Source organism: Bubalus bubalis, chromosome 5 (assembly GCF_019923935.1).
Source record: "Bubalus bubalis isolate 160015118507 breed Murrah chromosome 5, NDDB_SH_1, whole genome shotgun sequence".
NCBI classification, from domain to species: domain Eukaryota; kingdom Metazoa; phylum Chordata; class Mammalia; order Artiodactyla; family Bovidae; genus Bubalus; species Bubalus bubalis.
In genome coordinates this window covers 6,749,200-6,771,915 of record NC_059161.1, presented here as the reverse complement: position 1 = coordinate 6,771,915, position 22,716 = coordinate 6,749,200, and the positions used below count along the sequence as shown (strand labels likewise).

Below are 22,716 nucleotides of genomic sequence, written 5' to 3'. Positions count from 1 at the left end.
ATGCCACAGAGTCTGGTTTTTCTGTTGGCCTCAGAAATCTGTCTCCTCTGACAACCTGATCATCAGCCCTGAAAAGGAAGACTGTCTCCAAATAGGATCTGAGACACTGAAATCTCAGATAAATAAAAAGCAAAACAAAGAAAAAAATCCTGCTCTCGGTCACTTAATAATGCTGGCTATGAGCAGCCGGGGAGGCCATGCTTTCAGTATGATGAGACAAGAGGTTGTTCTCATCAAACAAAGCTTGGCAGAGAGGAAAATCATGCCTGGGAAGCTTTGCTGTGTCCAAATAGCTTTTGATTTTATTGTCTTAGATTCTGGGAGGCAAGACTCTTATTTGAATGACTGTGGGCAGTTGTCTAAAGATCCATTCTCTTGTTCAGTGGAACCCTACAGGGCAGAATGCAGACACATAGTTACAGCCTAAAGTTCCTGCAATGGAATTTACTAAATGAGAATGTCCCAAGTGTCCTACTGTTGAAGGTTTTCAAGTTAGAATACTGAGGGATGGAGAATAAATGTCAGCGTCATTTGGCAATGAGCTTGGGTGACCAACCCACCTTGGTTTGCCTGGGACCCTCCTGGTTTTGAGCCCATGTCTCAAACACCCCCTCAATCTCGGGCTAAACAAGATGTCCAGTCACCCACCCACCAGGTTGGCCTCAGTGGTTTGTAATTCCTTCCACAAACTCTAGAACCCTTTCAGTCTGATGCCTGTGTGTGTAAGTGCAGGACTGCCTTCATGAACTCTGGGCTTGGTATAACAGGAAACAAAACTTGTGTCATTATTTTGGTTTGGGGGGCCAAGTGTTAGACTGGGAGTTGGTGGCTTTACCAATAAACCAATAAAATGTGTAATCTTAGGAAAAAAAAAATCTTTCCTCTCTGAATGTTTTATTTTTCCCCAGAGTGAAGAACCTCAGATGGAAGTTTTATAAGATTTCTTCCAACTGTACCACACCCTGGCTTTTTCCTATGAATTTAAATCGTCTCATGTGAGTCCTAAGAAGATGCTGTTAGATACCAATTCTCTGCTTCTCTGTGCATATGTGGAGGGGCAAGGGGGTGTGGGGGGAGGTGAGGAAAGTAATTTGATAGAAGCCAAAATAAAGTGTAGAAAGGAGAGCGAAAAAAAAAAAAAAAAAAAAAAAACAATAGGAGAAATTCTGATCTTTTATTCCAAGGCGGTCAGAGGACATATACATTTATTTACTTACCACTGGAGACTTTTTAGGTAACTAACAAGCAAAATCTCTGCTTTCCCCACCTTTAGGCCCAGAGAGGAAAAGAAGTTTGTCCAAGGTAACACAGGAAAATTGTCATAGTAAGCAGTGGCGATTATATCTCCTGAACTGTGCTGTTTTCCTACCAAGCTGTGCTAATTGCAAGGTGCCCCTAATTAGAGTAACGGCTCCTTTCTCCTTTCATTTTGAACCAAAGAGAGGAGCCTTATGTCTGATAAAAGAAAACACAGTAGACAGGGAATAATTTTCAGGCTCCTGCCTTCTCACAACTCATTGTCCAACCCTTGGCTTTGTTGACAATTTCAGATGCGGGTTAAATACAGCAAGGGGAAGTCAATGCTACACCTTAAAAATTAATTGTTCAAGTACTAGGTCATTTCAGAGTAATGCACCGTGAAATGATGTTATTCTCCAGAAGAATTTCCATAAAGTTTAACACGCCATGACACATTCTTTTGCCACTGGAGTTGGTTTTTAAAAAAATAATAATAATAATACATAAAAAGAGTCTTTGGAGCCTAGGGGTGTGTGTATCCGTGGCTGCAGACAAAGCAGGACCAGTTAGACATGATTCTCAGAGCACCAGATGCTTTGGGGTTGCTGCTAAAAAAGACCCCATTACCAAGACATGTCCCATAAAAGCACAGCCTGGCTGGGCTCAGCGGAGGCAAGTGCAGAAGAAGTCATTAGTCTTGGTGCTTTTTTACTGTTATTCACACTGGGATAATGAGATTATTGGAATATTTTTTTTTTTCCTAATGAGAATGAGACAGAATACCTTGGTCCCTAAATGATTTAGTCACAGAGGGAACACATTACTCTTCCCTTGATTGTTGTCAAATGCTGGAAAATTGGAATATTATACTGATATTTATCGTGATGGGCAATATTTTTCCTGCCTTCTCAGTGTCAAATGCGATGGGAAAAATATTTGTCTGAAAAGAAGACTCCTTTACAAGATTTGTAGAAGGAAGACAGATGAGGATGCAGGATAAAAAACCAGGGGTGGAGGTTAGCAGGCAGGTAATTGGAGGATGGCTTTTTGCTATTTCTTTTTCTTTTTTTTTTCATCAGTAAAGCTAGGCCTTATTTTAATTCCATGGATCCTTCTCTTCTAGTTAGCTCACCCGTGCTTGGGGCTAATTAGACATTGTTTAGATTCAGAATAGAAGGTTAATTTCAAGGGGAAGTGGGTTTGTGTTGGTCTGGAGGTCATTAGTGGCAGCTGGTTAATTTGTGTTTCTTGGAAAGAAATAGCATTCTGGGGAGAGAGAGTTCCTTGTACAGGAAAGAAGATTTTTGTGCTCTTACTTTCAAGAACCTTTCACTTGAGCCTCGTCAGCCCAGAGTGTATGGAGCTGGTACAGAGTAATCGGGTGTCCTGGTATGCTGAGATTCAACCAGGTCATAGGTGGCTTGTGGCCAGGCTGGATAAAGAGATCTTGGGGTCTAACTGCCACACCATCCTGCCACATCCCTAACTCATCCTCAAGCAGATCTGAGACTTCAAGAAAACAACCACCAAAAGAAATTAGCAAGTACAACACTCTCTGTCGTCATTGCTTGCTGCTATTCAGAAGGAAGGCGTCACAGTATATCTACATCACAATCAGGAAATTTCATTGATCTCAGCCTAACGGGTAGAAGAAACTTCACCATGAGCGTTCGTCTTGTGAGTTACAGATATAACTGTTCCTTAGATTATTTGGGGATTCTGCCATAAATAGAGAAATTCCGAATGACCCCTTATGGTCCTGATCCAGTTAGTTGAGGTGGGGGTGGATTCATCTGTATTTTAACAGGCTCCCAAGAGGCTTTCTTGCAGCCAGGGATGCAAATGATGCCTCTTTCAGGAGATGCCTTAAGTGCTTTGGAGAGTTGGGGAGGGGACCAGAAATCAACGTAGAAGACAAAGTCAGAATGAGTGAGACTCATGACTGTGGCTGCATCGCGTGGCCAAACTTTACACCTAGAAATATCTAGAAGCAGTTTTGCATCATCAACCAATTTATCATTTTGCACCACTGTTTCCTTTGAGATGAAGAATTGTATCTTTTTTCCATGAACCCCTGGAAAGAAAAAAATTCCATCATGCCAGGAAAGAGGGCATCCATTTGCCTTAGATGATGTTCAAATTCCAGCTGCTCTATGACATTCACCACCCCCAGCAAAAAAAATCTCTTCTTCTTTGAAACCAGCGTATACCCCTACGGTCAACTTAGTAATGTCCAACTTGTAATATTGGTATTTGTGCCTGTAATTTAGCCCCAATTGAACTGTATGCAAGTTGAGAGCAGAAAACATATATCTCGTTCATCTCTATATATCTCATCCATGAGGATTTCTAGGGAGCCTTGCCTATAATTGGTGCTCAATCTGTTTGTACCGAATTAAGTGGAGAAAAAAATGCCGCAGAGAGAGACCACCTCACTCAGTGAACGGCCCTCTGCTGCGCCTGTCATGTACCCTCTCTCTGTCTCTTGCTACTTTTTCCCCCTACCACCCCACCTTCCATCATCCCAGTTTCCCGGATGATGGCTTATATCTTTTCTTCTTTTATTGCCTTCTCCCCTTCCTTAGTCACTCTGTCATGTCCGACTCTTTGTGACCCCATGGACTGCAGCCTGCCAGGCTCCTCTGCCCATGGAATTTTCCAGGCAAGGATACGAGAATGGATTCCACTCTCCTGGAGATCTTCCTGACCCAAGGATTGAACCCGGGTCTCCTGCATTGCAGGTAGATTCTTACCATCTGAGCCACTCCTTCCTTATTCCTTTTCCTTGCTTAGAGTCACCAATAGGAACATTACTTAGCCCATCACTGGGTCAGTGTTCCTTACTGCTGCTGAGGATCATGATGGAGTTTGGGACTCCAGCATCACCTTGCATCAGAACTCGAATGATTTCCTGGGAGGTAGGGGATGGTGTATTCTGGTCACGTTCAGTTAGTTTCAAGATAGCTTGCATCTCACTTCCAGTAAAACCACTTATTTATAACATATCAATGTATCGATGGGGTCGCAGAGCAAGACTGTCCTAAGGTGAGATGCAAATTCCAAAGGGGTAAGCACTAATTGTTCAATTGATTGCTTATTTATTGGTTATGACATAATTACTCTCCTTGGGGTCATGCATTCACCTCCCGGTCACTACGTGGCTGTGCCCTTGGGATCAGACGAGGGCAGAGTGTGGTTACTGAGACTCAAACTCCCAAAGCCATCAGCAAGAACCTCCGAGAGAAGGTGGCAGACCCTGATTTCTGAGGGATTTTTGAGTGGTACAAGGGGTGGCTTGGATCTTGACCATGCTCTGGAAACTTGCCTGGTCTTCTTGGAGTGTTGCAAAATACTGTGTGGGCCCAGGGTGTGTTTCAAATAATCACAGATGTACATGAATACAGCAGATGAGTGAGGAGCCTGGTCCTGAGAAGTTAGTACGGGGCTCTGCATTCAGAGATGTGTGACAAGCATCTCCCATTAGCTGTCCTTTTTATTTTGTAAGGACCTGAAGCCCCACAATTACACAGCTAGAGATGCACACCCGATGGGTAATGGATGGATATTTCTGAAGCAGATTCATTTAACCTCTATCCATCCAGCCCCAGAGAATAGATACCAGGCTCTGTTTCTGACTGGTAAGCAGTCATTTCCTGGCCGCCTGGCTGAGATCACTCTGGACCCTTTCAGGGACCTGCTGATATCCTTAGGATCAGGGAAGATGAGACACTTAGGGCTCATCTGCCACAGCCTCCCCGGGGGCTTCGACACAAAGATGAATAGGTCTAATTTTTTTTTTCCAACTGAAGCACACTTGCAAGGATCAGCACAAAACTGGAAACCCAGTGGGCTCTTCCGGCTGCAGCAGCCAACCAGCTGGACCCCAGGCCCACAGCACTCTGGGCCCAGCAGCAGACCAGGGCTGGGGCTTGGGTTGAGTTTCATTTGCACTGCTGTCTTGCATGCTGGCAGCTCTCTCTGCGAGGCTGAAGAGCTGATGCAGGGAAATAGCTGAGCGTGGGAGAAATGGGTTTCCACCAAAGCGATTTGCCCAGTTTTTAAATTGTTTTTTTTTTTTTCCTTATACATTTTTAAAGCAGATTTATTGCTAGCAAAAGTGCTGTCTGGACAAAGCTCTCTGAGGCTACGCATTTGCTTTTTCTTCTCTTGAATGTTTTAAACCTCTTTAGGTGTTTTGTCTCTCTGACACAGACTGGCAGGGAAACAGTGTAGACAGCCTGGATTCCCAGATCACTGCTATAAAGGCTTTGCTGCTTGCTGGCTGCCCTGCATGGTCAGCCCCAGTCCTGCAGGCCCCACGCAGCCGGGCGTGCAGTGCCAGATGGAGAGAGGGAAGGCCGACCCAGCGAGAACCCTCTCGAAGAGGAGCGAACAGCCCAGGGAGAAGAAAGATGGGGCCAGACCAGCTGGCCAAGAGCCCAGCTCTGAGTAACTCCCCCTATTCAGGGGAAATAAAATCACAGATGAGAACAGTTAGGGGCCAAGAACCAGCTGGAGACAAAGGGGTGTGAGCTTCAGGGAGGGGGCTGTGAGACAAGAAAGGCTCTGCCGAGATGTTCAAAAGTCTGGCCTGCCGTGGACAGCTGCCACCCCAGCTCCAGGCCCCTAGCATTGTCACAAGCCTGGTGAGCTATGCCGTCTACTTGGTACCAGGGCCTGGGAGACTGATGAGACCGGAGAGGCTTTGGTCTCCTGCCCTCCTCATCTTTCAGCCTTGCAGGTCCATCCCTGGCCGCTATGTGGGTGGGACCAAGACCCCTCCTCTCAGGTGACTGACAATCAGAAGAGGAGTGGGAGGAGGCAGAGAAGGAGAAGGATGCGAGGGAGGAGGAGCGGGAGGAGGGAGAAGAAGAGGAGTGGGAGGAGGGAGAGGAGGAGAAGGATGCGAGGCAGGTGGAGGGGGAGGAGGGGGAGGAGGAGGGAGAAGAAGGGGAGGAAGAGGAGAGGGAGGTGGTGAGGGGCTATGGGATCCAGTGAGTCTCAGAGCAGAGGCTGCTCCTCCTCACCCCCACTTTGGGGACTCTGTCTCAGGTCAGCAACTGAAAAGGTCTTTCTGGAATGTTTCAGGCTCTCCAAATTTCGGCTCGTGGAACAGAAGCATAAGCGCACAGCAGGAGGATGACCGGGGCCTGGCAGCCCCCGCCCGGTTGTGCCTGCCACGTGCTCTGTCCAGGTCTTGATGGACAAGCCATTCCGGCTTGTGTTCTGGCTGAACTTTTCATGCTGGGAAGATCACACGGCAAGTTCTACGTCAGAGAGCTTCTCTCACTGCATATCCCGGCTGCCCACCACTCGGGGAGATTAAAGCCGTCCTCCGCTGCAGCCCTGCTCAGAAACCAGCGCGCTGCCAAGTGCCCTTTAGTCGTTTCTTCCCATTAACTGGTGGCCATCCCTTGATCTGACTCGAGGCTTCCAGGGCACTTTCCTACCTGGATAAAGACAGATGAGGCTGAAAAAGAGTCCCGTGTGGAGAAGGAGGATGTTTACGTTCTCCTAAGCATGTTATGCAGCACACACATAATACACACACACACACACACACACACACAATACATATGTATGCATGCATTATATAAACATACACATAGATGCATACAATCTATGTGTAAGTGAAATATTTATACAATCTTTAAAATATTCATTATATGCTTTATATTTATAAAGTATTTCCATGCCTATTACTACCTTTGATATGACTCACGTGAGAGCCTGGAAGGATGTGCAACGTCAGAATGTTCGTTTTAGAGACGAAATGAATGTTCAGAGAGGTCGTGACCTGCATCAGGTCACACAGCTCCTGGGTGGTGTAACTGGAATTCAAACCTAATTTTCTTTCTTTTTTTTTTTTTTAACGTAACGTTTTACGTTCTTTCCATTGTGTGAGTCTGCCTTTCTCATAGCAGGTGGAAGAATGGGGGTGGGACAGGGTACTCGTAAAAGTGGTTCTTTTATCTTTCCCAGGGAATGCCCTGGAGAGCTGTTTTATCTAATTTAGTTCTTAAAATAGTTATTTAAGATTAAAATTATTCTTCTACAAGCATGTAAATGGTAGAGTCAGGATTCGCTGCAGATCTGGTTGACCCTATAGCTATGCTCTCTCCATGACTCTGGAAATCAGACAAGGGGACACTCTGCAGGTCAGTGGGGGCAGAGGAGTCCAGTGGAAAGGTGTACGCTTTGTTGTCAGTCAACCCTGGGTCAGAATTCTAGGTCTATAGTTTATTAGCTCTGGGCACTTGGGTGAGACGCTTAGTCAGTTTGAGCTTCAATTTCATCAGTTATGGCAATGGGATTGATTGTGATCCTACTGTGTGCTTTGTAAGATAGGTCTCTAGCATAGTGTCTGACATAGTAGGTAGTCAATACATGACATCTCTTGACCTTCTGTCTGTGTTCTATCTTTATTGCTGATTTGGGTCTAATTCCCTACTCCTCACTTAGACCAAATAACCCATATGGATTGAAAAGCTTTGTCTAAGTAAAAACAAGACATTAAGATCCAGAAGAGGGAGTTGAAGGTAAAACTGAGACTCTAAGGGAAGAAGAGGGAGGGAAGTCTGAGAGCAGAGAGGTTCTGAGACCTGTCATTCTTGGTTCTCTCCTTTCTACTTTATCCAACTTTCTGCTCAAAAGTGAATGGGGCGGGGGGAGGTGACTTAGAAGCACCACACAGATGCCTCCAGCCCTGCTCTGCATTCCAACCAGCCCAGGGAGGTGCTGTCAATCACGCCTTCCCACAACGTGCCCCTCCATGCAAGCTGGCGGTAGTTCTTTGGCTTTGCCTTTCTAAATGAGAGAAAAGGGAATAGTAGCTTGACCAGTATATATTGGGGGTGGTGGGAAATTCCAAGGCAAACCATCTCCCCTTCCAAGTCAGCAGGCTTCACCCTCATCCCACCTTTATGCTCATCCACAGCTCTGTCACCACCTCTGGGCAATAACAGAGACTCCAAGACAGTGACTAGACACAGACTAAGGGCTGCCCCCCACTTTCTCTTCTTTGCAGATGCTATATTCCTTTAGAAGCTTCAGATTAAGGAAGGTTTCTCTTTTTGTTTCCTTGTATTTTAAATCAGTTTTTTTACTTTTCTGTCTTAAAAAAGTATCACATTTGTTGCCAGCTCCTTCTCTCCTCTGACACATGCAGAAGCTACACCTTTAGGCCCTTAATCCTGTTTTTCCTCTGATGCACGGGACATCTTAATAATTCTAACACCGGGGGTGGAGAAAGGAAAAGGAGAACAGCGTGACAAAATACTTCTGGGCCATTTTGGAATTAGTGATATTTTTCAGGAGTGATCAATTACATTACTTAACTGGAGAGCTCAGATTACAAAGAGAAATATAATTAGCAGCAAATGTGGTGAGCTATATAAAGACAGATAGACGGGCCAAGGAACAGGAGCTCATCAATTTTTCCAGTTTCCAACAGGAGGGCAATTGTTTTTCTGCAAGCCTCCATCCCAGTGATTGGAAAGCAACAGCAAGCGCACTCTGAGCATCGTCAGTCCTCAAAGGGAAACACATCAGGAGAAAAATCAGTGGCTCAGCCTCGGGTCCACCATTGATTCCTGGGCAACTCACTTACCCTGACTGTGTCTCAGTTTCCTCCTCTGTAGAAGGATTACTAACGCCTTCTCTTCTTGCCTCCCTGGGAGCTGCTGTGAGGCTTAAATAAACCATATGGACTTGGACATGCTTTGAAAATTCAAAGACCTACATATATGCAAAGGAGGATTAAGAATATTATCACTATTTTGAGCTAGATCTTGCAGAATAAGTAGGATTTGACTTTCTGGAAATAGATACGAGGGATAACAATTAAAGGATACAGAACAAGGAATACACCAAACCCATACATTAGTTTGGCCGTAGCACAGAATATTGAAACAGAAGAGGAAAACATTACATCCAAAGTGTGGGCTGGAACAAGAACATTAGAGGCTTAGGAGCTGCTGCTTTTTGCCAAAGCCAGAACAGCCTCTGAGTAGTTCAGGCGGGGAAAAACAGGGTGCAGGCAGCTTTGCAGAAAGATGAAGCTGGGAGTGCAGAGCAGAAGGCATTTGTCCGAGGGGAGCTCATTTAGAAATTTATGGTAAGAAATTAGAGATGCCTACACCATGGCATTGGGTATGAAAAAAGAGGAATTACTGGGGCAGAACTCACAGGGCTGATGGCAATGCCATGGGAGGAGCTGGGGATATGAGGATACAGGGAGAAATCAGAGATTACTTCAAGAATTGAACTCTGAGTTCCTGGGAGGATGGCCAAGCTGTTGATAAAATCGAGAATGCCATTAAGGGGCACTTTAGGGAGGGGATGGAAAAGGGAATAAATGTGATAGATCCTTCCAATGTTGATTTTAAGGTGCTGATGTGAGACCTACAGCTAAACCCTGCCACTTAACTGGTGAAAATCACCAGACTAGAGCTTAGGAGAGCAGTCAAAGCATTTTGAAATCATTAGAAAAGAGGAAAAGCCAGGTGTATTAGGGTGCTCTATGAAGGGTTTCAGAAGAGATGAGAGAATGGAGGCAAGATTTTCAGGAAGTTTACTGGAAGATGAGGTGGGTGTGTAGCTTTAACTTGGCCATGGAATTTCCTGCTTCCGTTCCAAAGCATCTTTCCTTTCTTCCAAGGACAGGAAGACAGAGGGGGTCAGTATTATCTCCTTCTGTGAGGAAGCAAGCTTCTGGCCACAGAGACTCTAAGAATGTTTGCTGAGATGCATTCAATCACCAGTGTGGCACTTAAGGCAGAAAGGGATGCGACTCTGTTGGAGTCCTTTAAAGCCATGGTCAGCCCCTCTGGCCTCAGGGCGTCTGGGAGATTACTCTGCAGCTAATTAGGAGTCACTCTTGAGGATCAATACCACAGTTTGATTCTCTGTGTCCAGAGCCAGAAAATTAGCTCTTCTCTGAGAATACGAATGGTCTGGGTGGCTGCTTTGTTAATAGAAACCTATGCGCCTCTTGACTCAAGTGTTTTTCACACCAGCAGCTTATAGATACGGAGCAGACATGGGCTTGCTGTGTCTTCCCTGAAAGACAGTGGCAAGCTCGACACTGTCATGGAAGGAAGGAAAGTAATTGTACCAGCACATTAGAAACTATACCCATACAAATTTCCACTTCATGGCTCAAAACTCCACCCCCAGTTTGCAGTGCCAAAGATGGGCATCGCTGCTTTGGTATCTACCAGTGCCTGGGTGTTCTTTTCATTGCTCTGTTGATGTATGTTCATGTGCTTGAGTGTTTATTTTTGAAATCTCAGACACGCGTTTTACAGGAAGAGTACCGGCATTTCAGAAGCCATTGATGTTTTGGGTTGTTGTTTATCGGGGATGTGGGTCATTGCCAAACAACCTGACAAAACAGCATCAGGCTTACAAACCTGTTTCCAAGTGAGATGTTCTAAAGCAATATTTATAGCAAAATTATGACCTCAAGGCATCTAAGTGGAATCCACTTTTTAAATCTCATTTTTTCCCTCTGAATCCTTCAATCTAATTAGGCTCACATCAGTATATTATTACAGGGAGTAATCATTCCTTTCTTCTAATAACATTCATGGATAATTTTATTTCTCATTTCCAGCCTCCTACTCCTGTGGTGTAATTAGTGTCTTTGGCACCTCGTGATGCTCAGAATGAGTTGCAGCTGCTAATTGCTAATTGAAAAATTAGAAACTCAGTTAGAAAAAGGATCTAATTAAAATGAAATTAGATAAAATCCCTTCAAACCAGCTCCTTTCTCTCTCACTCTCTTTTCTTTTCTTTGTTTCTCCTTTTTCCCCTTATGCCTTCATTTTTTTTTTTTTTTCTTTTCACTACAGAACTATTAGCACTTCCAAAATATGTGTAATTGCTTAAGGTAAAATACCTTTTCATATCAGGCTACCCGATGGTCTTTGGGAAGGAACTAGGGAGAGGTTTTGAACAATTGAATTCAGCGTCAGCAGTTGGGTTTTCTTTCTGTTCCTGTTCCAGCTGTGAGACATGAGTTCTACCTTATAAATAAGACTCCAGGCTCCCTTTGGAGGACAAGAGTAGGGTCAGCCCCAGGTCCTTTTCCTGTGTGTTTGGAAGGGTCATTGCCAGCCTCATAACTGTGAGCTAGTGAGATTCACTCGCTTCTTGTGGCAAATCCATTCTCTATGCGTTATCCCATCTGACAATTAATAACCTAGTAAATTCCCAGGCCTATAGGAGACACAGAATAATCCAGGTGCCTTCTGCTTCCACAGTGCTTATAACCTGTTGGGAAGTCGAGATGGATAGGCATAACAACAGAATAAGAAAAACACATTACCAAATGCAAAATATGTAATTCAGCCCTTCAAATGCTTTTGAGCACTATCTTACTACATGCCAGGCACTAGTCACACAAAATACACACTGCATATTTCCTATCCACAAGCAGTTTTTATCTTGCTATACATGAAGAAGTGGTTTATATTATCATATGAAAAAAGGCAAAAATAGCAAACAATTCAGTTGTTGAATTAATGCAGAAATATGGTTTATGAATTCTTGTGGGTCAGTGAGGTTATTAGGGAATACTTAGAAGAAGTGACATGCCCATAGGATTTTGAAGGATGAGTAGGAGTCCACCCAGAGGACAGGTATTTTAGACAAAAAAATCTGTTTCAGAAAAACAGACACACAAAACAATATGATGATTTCTGGAACTATGAATAATTTGGCATTCTGAAGCTCAAATTAAGAAGTGGGTAGAAGGAGATGAGACTGGGGAAAAGGTTAGAGTGAATTACAAAGAATCTTATGTGATTTTAAGGGTTAAAGGAGATAACCCTTGGATATTTGGGGAAAGTTTCTTAGACAATATAGGATTTAAATGATAGCAGGATCCATGAAGGGCTTCCCAGGTGGCATTAGTAGTAAAGAAACTGCCTGCCAATGCAGGAGACATAAGAGATCAGGAAGATCCCCTGAAGGAGGGCTTGGGAACCCACTCCAGTGTTCTTGCCTGGAGAATCCCATGGACAGAGAATCCTGGCGGGCTATATAGTCCATAGTTTGCAAGTCAGACATGACTTAGCAACTGAACCACCACCACCACACACACACACACACACAAACACACACATAGAGAGAGAGAACGTGAATTCAGATTATGATTAAAAGTCAAACAAGGAAGATTATTTTATAAACAATAAAAATAGGCACTTTCATTGCCTGCCTTCCTTTGCAGATGTGAATATCCAAACTTGGAAAGCTTGAATAATTTATCCAAGGTGACATAGTTAATCTGTGACTTTGGGGGTTTCCAACTCAACTTCTGAAGCTCTTCTGTCTACACTTAATCAGCCTCTTGCTGCAGGCCCCCAACTCAGGTCAGCATCAATTGCACATGTCTACCCTCTATACCGTCTGAAGGAGGCAGCTGAGACCCTGATGACTGGCAGGCACTCTTTTCTTCAGTCCATGGCAGGGGTGGGAAGTGGATCCTGGCCTTCTTTGACTTGCCAGCCCTTCCTGGTTCAGCAAAAGATAGTCATTACCTACTGACCTGCAAGCTGACACGTAGGGAAAGTCATTCCATCCTTTAAGAATTGTCACTTGACATAAAGCAAGGAGATTAAAAGGAAAGGGTGGTGGACTCGTGGGTCAAGGGACTACTTCCCTGCATGTCCTGTGGAAGGAGCAAGCCTGGAACAGCTAAAACCAGGATTTCATTTACCAATAATTTAATGTCTCTGGAAAGCTGCTACATAAGTAATCTATTTTCTGCTTTAGGAATGACTACCCAAACAACTCTGAAAATGTAGGTATAAATGTTCTGTTCCTCATAACTTATTCTAAATCCAAAAGATAATGGGATGACAATTTAAAATACGCCTTACCTTTAAGAAGTCCTTCTTCATAACTAACTTATATTTTTCATACTGCAATTCAGTTTATTTCCTTCTAGCTTATCACAATGAATCTTGCTGCTTTTAACCAACCTATTATATCTTATTGAATAATTAAAGAACTCTCTTTTTCTCATGATTCAGCATGCTGAACAAAGTTAAGGTCAATGGGTGGGGAAATATAAAGTGATGTTAGTGTGTAAGCATCCTATCAGACTACCTGGATTCAGATCTGAACTCTTTCACCTGCTTGGGCAAGTTGATAAGCCCCTCCATGATGATGATGATGGCAAAAGTGATGGTAAGCATTTATACAGTTTGGGGACAAGAAAATGACACAGGTACTTGTTCAGCACATGCTTAACGTCCCCCTGTTCAGTAAATGTTAGCTATTATTGTTACTGGGCCAGGAGAGTAGGAAGGGGGAAAAAAAAGGTGAAGTGAGAAGAACAGAAGAGAATGATGGCTGACCCTGTTTATAGCTCTCAGTGCTGTGCCTGGCAGAGACTAAGACCCCCGTGCTTGTGGCTTGATTATAGAATGAATGCCAGGATAGCACCAATTCCTTGCCTGATCTGCGAAATGTCATTTGTAGTCATCTAAGCTAAGCAGTACGGCTTGGAGAATCCCCACAGACAGAGGAGCCTGATGGGCTACAGTCCATAAGGTCACAAAGAGTCGGACATGACTGAAGTGACTTAGCACTCACTCATACAAGCTAAGTGTGTCCTATGTTATTTAATTGGAGTCAGATGTTCTGAGGCATACTGAGATAGGAAATAACACACTGATGATCTCTCCTGGTTGTCACTTCTGGAAGGAGACTGAACAGGTAAGAAAACAGCATGGTGAACTGGTCAAGAGAGTCAGGTTAAATTCAATTTTAGGAACCGACCCTGGAGGCAGCTCCTTCTGGGACAGCAGCAGCAGATGCCCGGCTCTCCTGCCCCTTTGCTTCCTCACACTGGCTGGGTCTTCTCTCAGGGGAGAACCTGGGGCTCTTCTGTTAAGCTCCTGAGATGTTTTCTTCACCTTCCTATGACTTACTCACTTTTGGGGAGAAGTCTGATAACTGGAAAATTCTGAGAGAGAATTTTCTCTCTCAAAGAGATGGAAATAGCAGACCACCTGACTTGCCTCTTGAGAAATCTACATGCAGGTCAGGAAGCAACAGTTAGAACTGGACATGGAACAACAGACTAGTTCCAAACCGGGAAAGGAGTACGTCAAGGCTGTACCTTGTCACCCTGCTTATTTAACTTCTATGCAGAGTACATCATGAGAAACACTGGGCTGAAAGAAACACAAGCTGGAATAAAGATTGCGGGGAGAAATATCAATAACTTCAGATATGCAGATGACACCACCCCTATGGCAGAAAGTGAAGAACTAAAGAGGCTCTTGATGAAGGTGAAAGAGGAGAGTGAAAAAGTTGGCTTAAAGCTCCACATTCAGAAAACTAAGATCATGGCATCCAGTCCCATCACTTCATGGCAAAGAGATGGGGAAACAGTGGAAACAATGAGAAACTTTATTTTTCTGGGCTCCAAAATCACTGCAGATGGTGATTGCAGCCATGAAATTAAGAGACACTTGCTCCTTGGAAGACAAGTTATGACCAACCTAGACAGCATATTGAAAAGCAGAGACATTACTTTGCCAACAAAGGTCCATCTAGTCAAGGCTATGGTTTTTCCAGTAATCATGTATGGATGTTAGAGTTGGACTATAAAGAAAGCTGAGCACTGAAGAATTGATGCTTTTGAACTGTGGTGTGGGAGAAGACTCTTGAGAGTTCCTTGGACTGCAAGGAGATCCAAACAGTCAATCCTAAAGGAAATCAGTCCTGAATATTCTTTGGAAGGACTGATGTTGAAGCTGAAACTCCAATACTTCGGCCACCTGATGCAAAGAACTGACTCATTTGAAAAGAGCCTGATGCTGGGAAAGATTGAAGGCAGGAGGATAAGGGGATGACAGAGGATGAGATGGTTGGATGGCATCACCGACTCAATGGACATGAGTTTGAATAAACTCTGGGAGTTGGTGATGGACAAGGAGGCCTGGCGTGCTGCAGCCTGTGGGTTTGCAAAGAGTTGGACACGACTGAGCGACTGAACTGAACTGAACTGATAACTGGATAAGATGTAAATAAAAACCATGGGAAAGTTAGGAAAATCACCCCTTCCTGGAAAAGAAAGTTAAAGAAGGATTTTTCTATATATGCCAATTTACTCCAAGGGGTGTATTTTAGGAACAAGAAACACCTGGAGTAACAGGCAAATTTGGCCTTGGAATATGGAATGAAGCAGGGCAAAGACTAATAGAGTTTTGCCAAGAAAATGCACTGGTCATAACAAACACCCTCTTCCAACAACACATGAGAAGACTCTATACATGGACATCACCAGATGGTCAACACCAAAATCAGATTGATTATATTCTTTGCAGCCAAAGATGGAGAAGCTCTATACAGTCAGCAAAAACAAGACCAGGAGCTGACTGTGGCTCAGACCATGAACTCCTTATTGCCAAATTCAGACTGAAATTGAAGAAAGTAGGGAAAAGCACTAGACCATTCAGGTATGACCTAAATCAAATCCCTTATGATTATACAGTGGAAGTGAGAAATAGATTTAAGGGCCTAGATCTGATAGATAGAGTGCCTGATGAACTATGGACTGAGGTTTGTGACATTGTACAGGAGACAGGGATCAAGACCATCCCCATAGAAAAGAAATGCAAAAAAGCAAAATGGCTGTCTGGGGAGGCCTAACAAATAGCTGTGGAAAGAAGAGAAGGGAAAAGCAAAGGAGAAAAGGAAAGATATAAACATCTGAATGCAGAATTCCAAAGAATAGCAAGGAGAGATAAGAAAGCCTTCCTCGGCCATCAATGCAAAGAAATAGAGGAAAACAACAGAATGGGAAAGACTAGGGATCTCTTCAAGAAAATCAGAGATACCAAGGGAACATTTCATGGAAAGATGAGCTCGAAAAAGGACAGAAATGGTATGGACCTAACAGAAGCAGAAGATATTAAGAAGAGGTGGCAAGAATACACAGAAGAACTGTACAAAAAAGATCTTCACGACCCAGATAATCACAATGGTGTGCTCACTGACCTAGAGCCAGACATCCTGGAATGTGAAGTCAAGTGGGCCTTAGAAAGCATCACTACGAACAAAGCTAGTGGCGGTGATGGAATTCCAGTTGAGCTATTCCAAATCCTGAAAGATGATGCTGTGAAAGTGCTGCACTCAATATGCCAGCAAATTTGGAAAACTCAGCAGTGGCCACAGGACTGGAAAAGGTCAGTTTTCATTCCAATCCCAAAGAAAGGCAATGCCAAAGAATGCTCAAACTACTGCACAATTGCACTCATCTCACACGCTAGTAAAGTAATGCTCAAAATTCTCCAAGCCAGGCTTCAGCAATATGTGAACCGTGAACTTCCTGATGTTCAAGCTGGTTTTAGAAAAGGCAGAGGAACCAGAGATCAAATTGCCAACATCCACTGGATCATGGAAAAAGCAAGAGAGTTCCAGAAAAACATCTATTTCTGCTTTATTGACTATGCCAAAGCCTTTGACTGTGTGGATCACAATAAACTGTGGACAATTCTGAAAGAGATGGGAATACCAGACCACCTGACCTGCCTCTTGAGAAACCTATATGCAGGTCAGGAAGCAACAGTTAGAACTGGACATGGAACAACAGACTGGTTCCAAATAGGAAAAGGAGTTCGTAAAGGCTGTATATTTTCACCCTGTTTATTAACTTATATGCAGAGTACATCATGAGAAATGCTGGACTGGAAGAAACACAAACTGGAATCAAGACTGCCGGGAGAAATATCAATAACCTCAGATATGCAGATGACACCACCCTTATGGCAGAAAGTGAAGAGGAACTCAAAAGCCTCTCGATGAAAGTGAAAGTGGAGAATGAAAAAGTTGGCTTAAAGCTCAACATTCAGAAAACGAAGATCACGGCATCCGGTCCCACCACTTCACGGGAAATAGATGGGGAAACGGTGGAAACAGTGTCAGACTTTATTTTTCTGGGCTCCAAAATCACTGCAGATGGTGACTGCAGCCATGTAATTAAAGGACGCTTACTCCTTGAAAGGAAAGTTATGACCAACCTAGATAGCATATTGAAAAGCAGACACATTACTTTGCCAACAAAGGTTCATCTAGTCAAGGCTATGGTTTTTCCTGTGGTCATGTATGGATGTGAGAGTTGGACTGTGAAGAAGGCTGAGGGCCGAAGAATTGATGCTTTTGAACTGTGGTGTTGGAGAAGACTCTTGTGAGTCCCTTGGACTGCAAGGAGATCCAACCAGTCCATTCTGAAGGAGATCAGCCCTGGGATTTCTTTGGAAGGAATGATGCTAAAGCTGAAACTCCAATACTTTGGCTATCTCATGCGAAGAGTTGACTCGTTGGAAAAGACTCAGATGCTGGGAGGGATTGGGGGCAGGAGGAGAAGGGGATGACAGAGGATGAGATGGCTGGATGGCATCGCTGACTCGATGGAAGTGAGTCTCAGTGAACTCCGGGAGTTGGTGATGGACAGGGAGGCCTGGCGTTTTGTGATTCATGGGGTCGCAAAGAGTTTCACACGACTAAGCGACTGATCTGATCTGATCTAAATTGTTTCAAAGGAAGCATTTATGAATTACAAATTTCAATATCCTTGAAATTCAGTAGTCATCAGCTCGAGGCTGGTGAAATAGATTGAGTAACTTGCTTGTTTGCCAAACAGTTCTCTTGTGTGTTACCTCTCTTCATTTTCCTATTACACAAAGCATGTTTGCACATTAACACAAAATAATGCAGCATAATGTACCAGGGGGAGAAGCGTTTTCTCCACCTCGACCTAAAGACTATCTTCCCTCAAATAGGTATTTGGGAAACCCCCCAGCTTTTCAGACACTGTGTTCTAAAGGGGAAACTGACAAGTTGTGTATAGGAAAGATGGTATTTGAAGCACATCCATATTTAAAGCATGATTCTGCTGGACAGGTCAGTTCTTCTGAGGTTCAACTTATTTCCACCTCTACATACCCTGCAAACGGTAGCCAAGATGGCAAAGCTATTGCTATTCTGCATCACAGCCAAAGGATTTTCAAAGAAAGGTGACTTTGAAGGATGCAAGGTAAAAGTCACTGTCAGCTCGCAGAGCTGGTTGTTTGCAGAGCAGGAATTCACTAGGGGATAGAAGAAGGGCTGGGGGCTTTAAGTCCTTGATATGGCTAAGCTTCCCATCTCAGAGAAACAGGTCATCCTACTAATTATCTGTCATGTCACTCTGGCTTGCCAGAGAAACAGATAATTTCCTTCTCTGGGTTTTTCAAATCCATTTATAGTTGTGAAAAACCCTTCCCACCCTGTCTTTCAGAGATTCTAGGAACAAGAGCAAAGGTGATGACCACTGGAACAATTTTCTTCAAGGACTTTTGAGAATGTTAATATCTTTGCAGGAAGGCAGATGCTCTAACTCAGTCACCACCATACCTTTAAGGGAATAGATGCAGTTTTATGGTTTCAAGCTACTTGGAGGCAGAAATCAAATAGTGCTAAGGGAAACATCCTCAAGGGGAATAATATACTGTATTATGAGAGCTGGGTAAATGTACATAGGATTTGGACAGTCTGGCCCAAGGCCTGCTGATATCAAATATTCAAATAATCTAGATTCTATTATGTGCAAACACTTTGAATCATATAACCTGGTATAAAATCTGTAAGAGATAAATAGTAGTAAGAATTGCAGAGAGAAGACACGACTTCTAGGAGGTCTAATAAGACTCTGGTGAATTCACCAAGCTTTAGAGATTACCTCTTAGCTTTACAGGTTCAGAGGCTCAATTTTTTTCAGTTTCTTAAAGTTTATCAGGGAGACTGATACCATCAATAATAATACCAGATGTTCAATACAACTGCATCTATTGTGTGCCCTTCACTGTATTAACGAATGGCAGAGTCCAGTACAAGGGAGAGAGGGAGCCCTTGGAGAGGGAATCTGGGTACTATTTATCTCCAGAGCTTCAGTGTCCAGCCCAATGCCTGGTCTCTAAATCCATTCTGATGGATGGAAATGACGTTTCAATGACCTAGTGATTGGTTGATTGGTTGGGTGGATGAGTGAAGAGATAGGTGAAGAGATGAGAAGGCAGGGAGAACACAGAAAGGGTGAGGTAAGGGGCCACAGCAGTGGTCTTGGCTGATATTTATTAGAGAACACTATGAGCTCATCATTCAACTTCAGCTTCTTCAACCAGTAACACTGAAGAAGCTGAAGTTGAACAGTTCTATGAAGACCTACAAGACCTTTTAGAACTAACACCCCAAAAAGATGTCCTTTTCATTATAGGGGACTGGAATGCAAAAGTAGGAAGTCAAGAAACACCTGCAGGAACAGGCAAATTTGGCCTTGGAATACGGAATGAAGCAGGGCAAAGACTAATAGAGTTTTGCCAAGAAAATGCACTGGTCATAACAAACACCCTCTTCCAACAACACATGAGAAGACTCTATACATGGACATCACCAGATGGTCAACACCAAAATCAGATTGATTATGTTCTTTGCAGCCAAAGATGGAGAAGCTCTATACAGTCAGCAAAAACAAGACCAGGAGCTGACTGTGGCTCAGACCATGAACTCCTTATTGCCAAATTCAGACTGAAATTGAAGAAAGTAGGGAAAAGCACTAGACCATTCAGGTATGACCTAAATCAAATCCCTTATGATTATACAGTGGAAGTGAGAAATAGATTTAAGGGCCTAGATCTGATAGATAGAGTGCCTGATGAACTATGGACTGAGGTTCATGACACTGTACAGGAGACAGGGATTAAGACCATCCCCATGGAAAAGAAATGCAAAAAAGCAAAATGGCTGTCTGGGGAGGACTTACAAATAGCTGTGGAAAGAAGAGAAGGGAAAAGCAAAGGAGAAAAGGAAAGATATAAGCATCTGAATGCAGAGTTCCAAAGAATAGCAAGGAGAGATAAGAAAGCCTTCCTCGGCCATCAATGCAAAGAAATAGAGGAAAACAACAGAATGGGAAAGACTAGGGATCTCTTCAAGAAAATTAGAGATACCAAGGGAACATTTCATGCAAAGATTGGCTCGAAAAAGGACAGAAATGGTATGGACCTAAAAGAAGCAGAAGATATTAAGAAGAGGTGGCAAGAATACACAGAAGAACTGTACAAAAAAGATCTTCATGACCCAGATAATCACGATGGTGTGCTCACTGACCTAGAGCCAGACATCCTGGAATGTGAAGTCAAGTGGGCCTTAGAAAGCATCACTACGAACAAAGCTAGTGGAGGCAACGGAATTCCAGTTGAGCTATTCCAAATCCTGAAAGATGATGCTGTGAAAGTGCTGCACTCAACAGGCCAGCAAATTTGGAAAACTCAGCAGTGGCCACAGGACTGGAAAAGGTCAGGTTTCATTCCAATCCCAAAGAAAGGCAATGCCAAAGAATGCTCAAACTACCGCACAATTGCACTCATCTCACACGCTAGTAAAGTAATGCTCCAAATTCTCCAAGCCAGGCTTCAGCAATATGTGAACCATGAACTTCCAGTTGTTTAAGCTGGTTTTAGAATAGGCAGAGGAACCAGAGACAAAATTGCCAACATCCGCTGGATCATGGAAAAAGCAAGAGAGTTCCAGAAAAACATCTATTTCTGCTTTATTGACTATGCCAAAGCCTTTGACTGTGTGGATCACAATAAACTGTGGGAAATTCTAAAAGACATGGGAATACCAGACCACCTGACCTGCCTCTTGAGAAATTTGTATGCAGGTCAGGAAGCAACAGTTAGAACTGAACATGCAACAACAGACTGGTTCCAAATAGGAAAAGGAGTACGTCAAGACTGTATATTGTCACCCTGCTTATTTAACTTATATGCAGAGTACATCATGAGAAATGCTGGGCTGGAAGAAGCACAAGCTGGAATCAAGATTGCTGGGAGAAATATCAATAACCTCAGATATGCAGATGACACCACCCTTATGGCAGAAAGTGAAGAGGAACTGAAAAGCCTCTTGATGAAAGTGAAAGAGGAGAGTGAAAAAGTTGGCTTAAAACTCAACATTCAGAAAACGAAGATCATGGCATCTGGTCCCATCACTTCATGGGAAATAGATGGGGAAACAGTGTAAACACTGTCAGACTTTATTTTTTGGGGGGTCCAAAATCACTGCAGATGGTGGCTGCAGCCATGTAATTAAAAGATGCTTACTATTTGGAAGAAAAGTTATGACCAACATAGATAGCATATTCAAAAGCAGAGACATTACTTTGCTAACAAAGGTCCAGGCTAGTCAAGGCTATGGTTTTTCCTGTGGTCATGTATGGATGTGAGATTTGGACTGTGAAGAAAGCTGAGCACCGAAGAGTTGATGCTGTAGAACTGTGGTGTTGGAGAAGACTCTTGTGAGTCCCTTGGACTGCAAAGAGATCCAACCAGTCCATTCTGAAGGAGATCAGCCCTGGGATTTCTTTGGATGGAATGATGCTAAAGCTGAAACTCCATTACTTTGGCCACCTCATGTGAAGAGTTGACTCATTGGAAAAGACTCTGATGCTGGGAGGGATTGTGGGCAGGAGGAGAAGGGGACAACAGAGGATGAGATGGCTGGATGGCATCACTGACTCGATGGACGTGAGTCTGGGTGAACTCCGGGAGTTGGTGATGGACAAGGAGGCCAGGCGTGCTGGGATACATGGGGTTGCAAGGAGTTGGACACGACTGAGCGACTGGACTGAACTGAACTGAACTGATGAGCTCATCTCTCTTCTAAGTGCCCTTTTCTAAACCCTCATTGCAACTCCAGGAGGATGAATAGGTTGTATTTTTCATTTAAGAAGTGAGGAAGCTGAGGTTTAGAGTAAGGTAATGTGGCTTAGGGCACTGAACTCATAAGTGGTGGAGTCGGAATAAATACACAGGAGATTAAGCCATAAAAATGGAAGTTTTTTTAAAGCACGATGAGAATAGGACGTCTAGGTTGACACTACATGTACATTTGCTGGCAAGCATAGCATCTCCCTTTTGACAAGGTATAATTAGAAGTGTGGAAGATAGCCTCAGAATGAGGAAGTGTCTGTGTGGTTTAACTGTTTAAATATTGTCAAGTGTCTTCCTGCAATGTCCATAATTGTGGTATACCTTCCAGGTGGATCAGACTCTTATTTGACTCTTTGAGCACCTTCTCCCTGGAGAATGCTTGGATGGTTATCCAGCATTGGATAATGCTTGATAAAGCATGGGAGTTGGTTCCATGCTTCTATTGCTCATCTTTTAAATTTACTCATCCTGGTAATCAGAGACTGTTTAACGCTTTTTTCAATACTTCTTATACACGTTGTGTGGAGGGTATGGTTATAAACAGCTAGTCTTGGTTCCACTCATCGCTCAATTCCTGGGGTGTATCTCAGTGTAATCTGCTTAGAGCTTGACTATTTGGAGATGACATGATACTGTACATAGAAAATCCTAAAAATATTACTAGAAAACTACCAGAGCTCACCAATGAATTCACTAAAGTTGC

The 22,716-nt window shown here is 43.5% G+C and overlaps 1 long non-coding RNA gene across 1 annotated transcript in view; it reads left to right on the top strand.

Annotated features, from left to right (window-relative positions):
- Positions 1-1,918, top strand: part of LOC112585036 — a 41,458-nt gene extending 39,540 nt beyond the window's left edge. The window contains exon 3 of the long non-coding RNA XR_003109333.3: positions 909-1,918. This is a non-coding gene — a long non-coding RNA (uncharacterized LOC112585036). The remainder of the gene's footprint in view (positions 1-908) is intronic.
- The last annotated feature ends 20,798 nt before the right edge of the window (positions 1,919-22,716 follow it).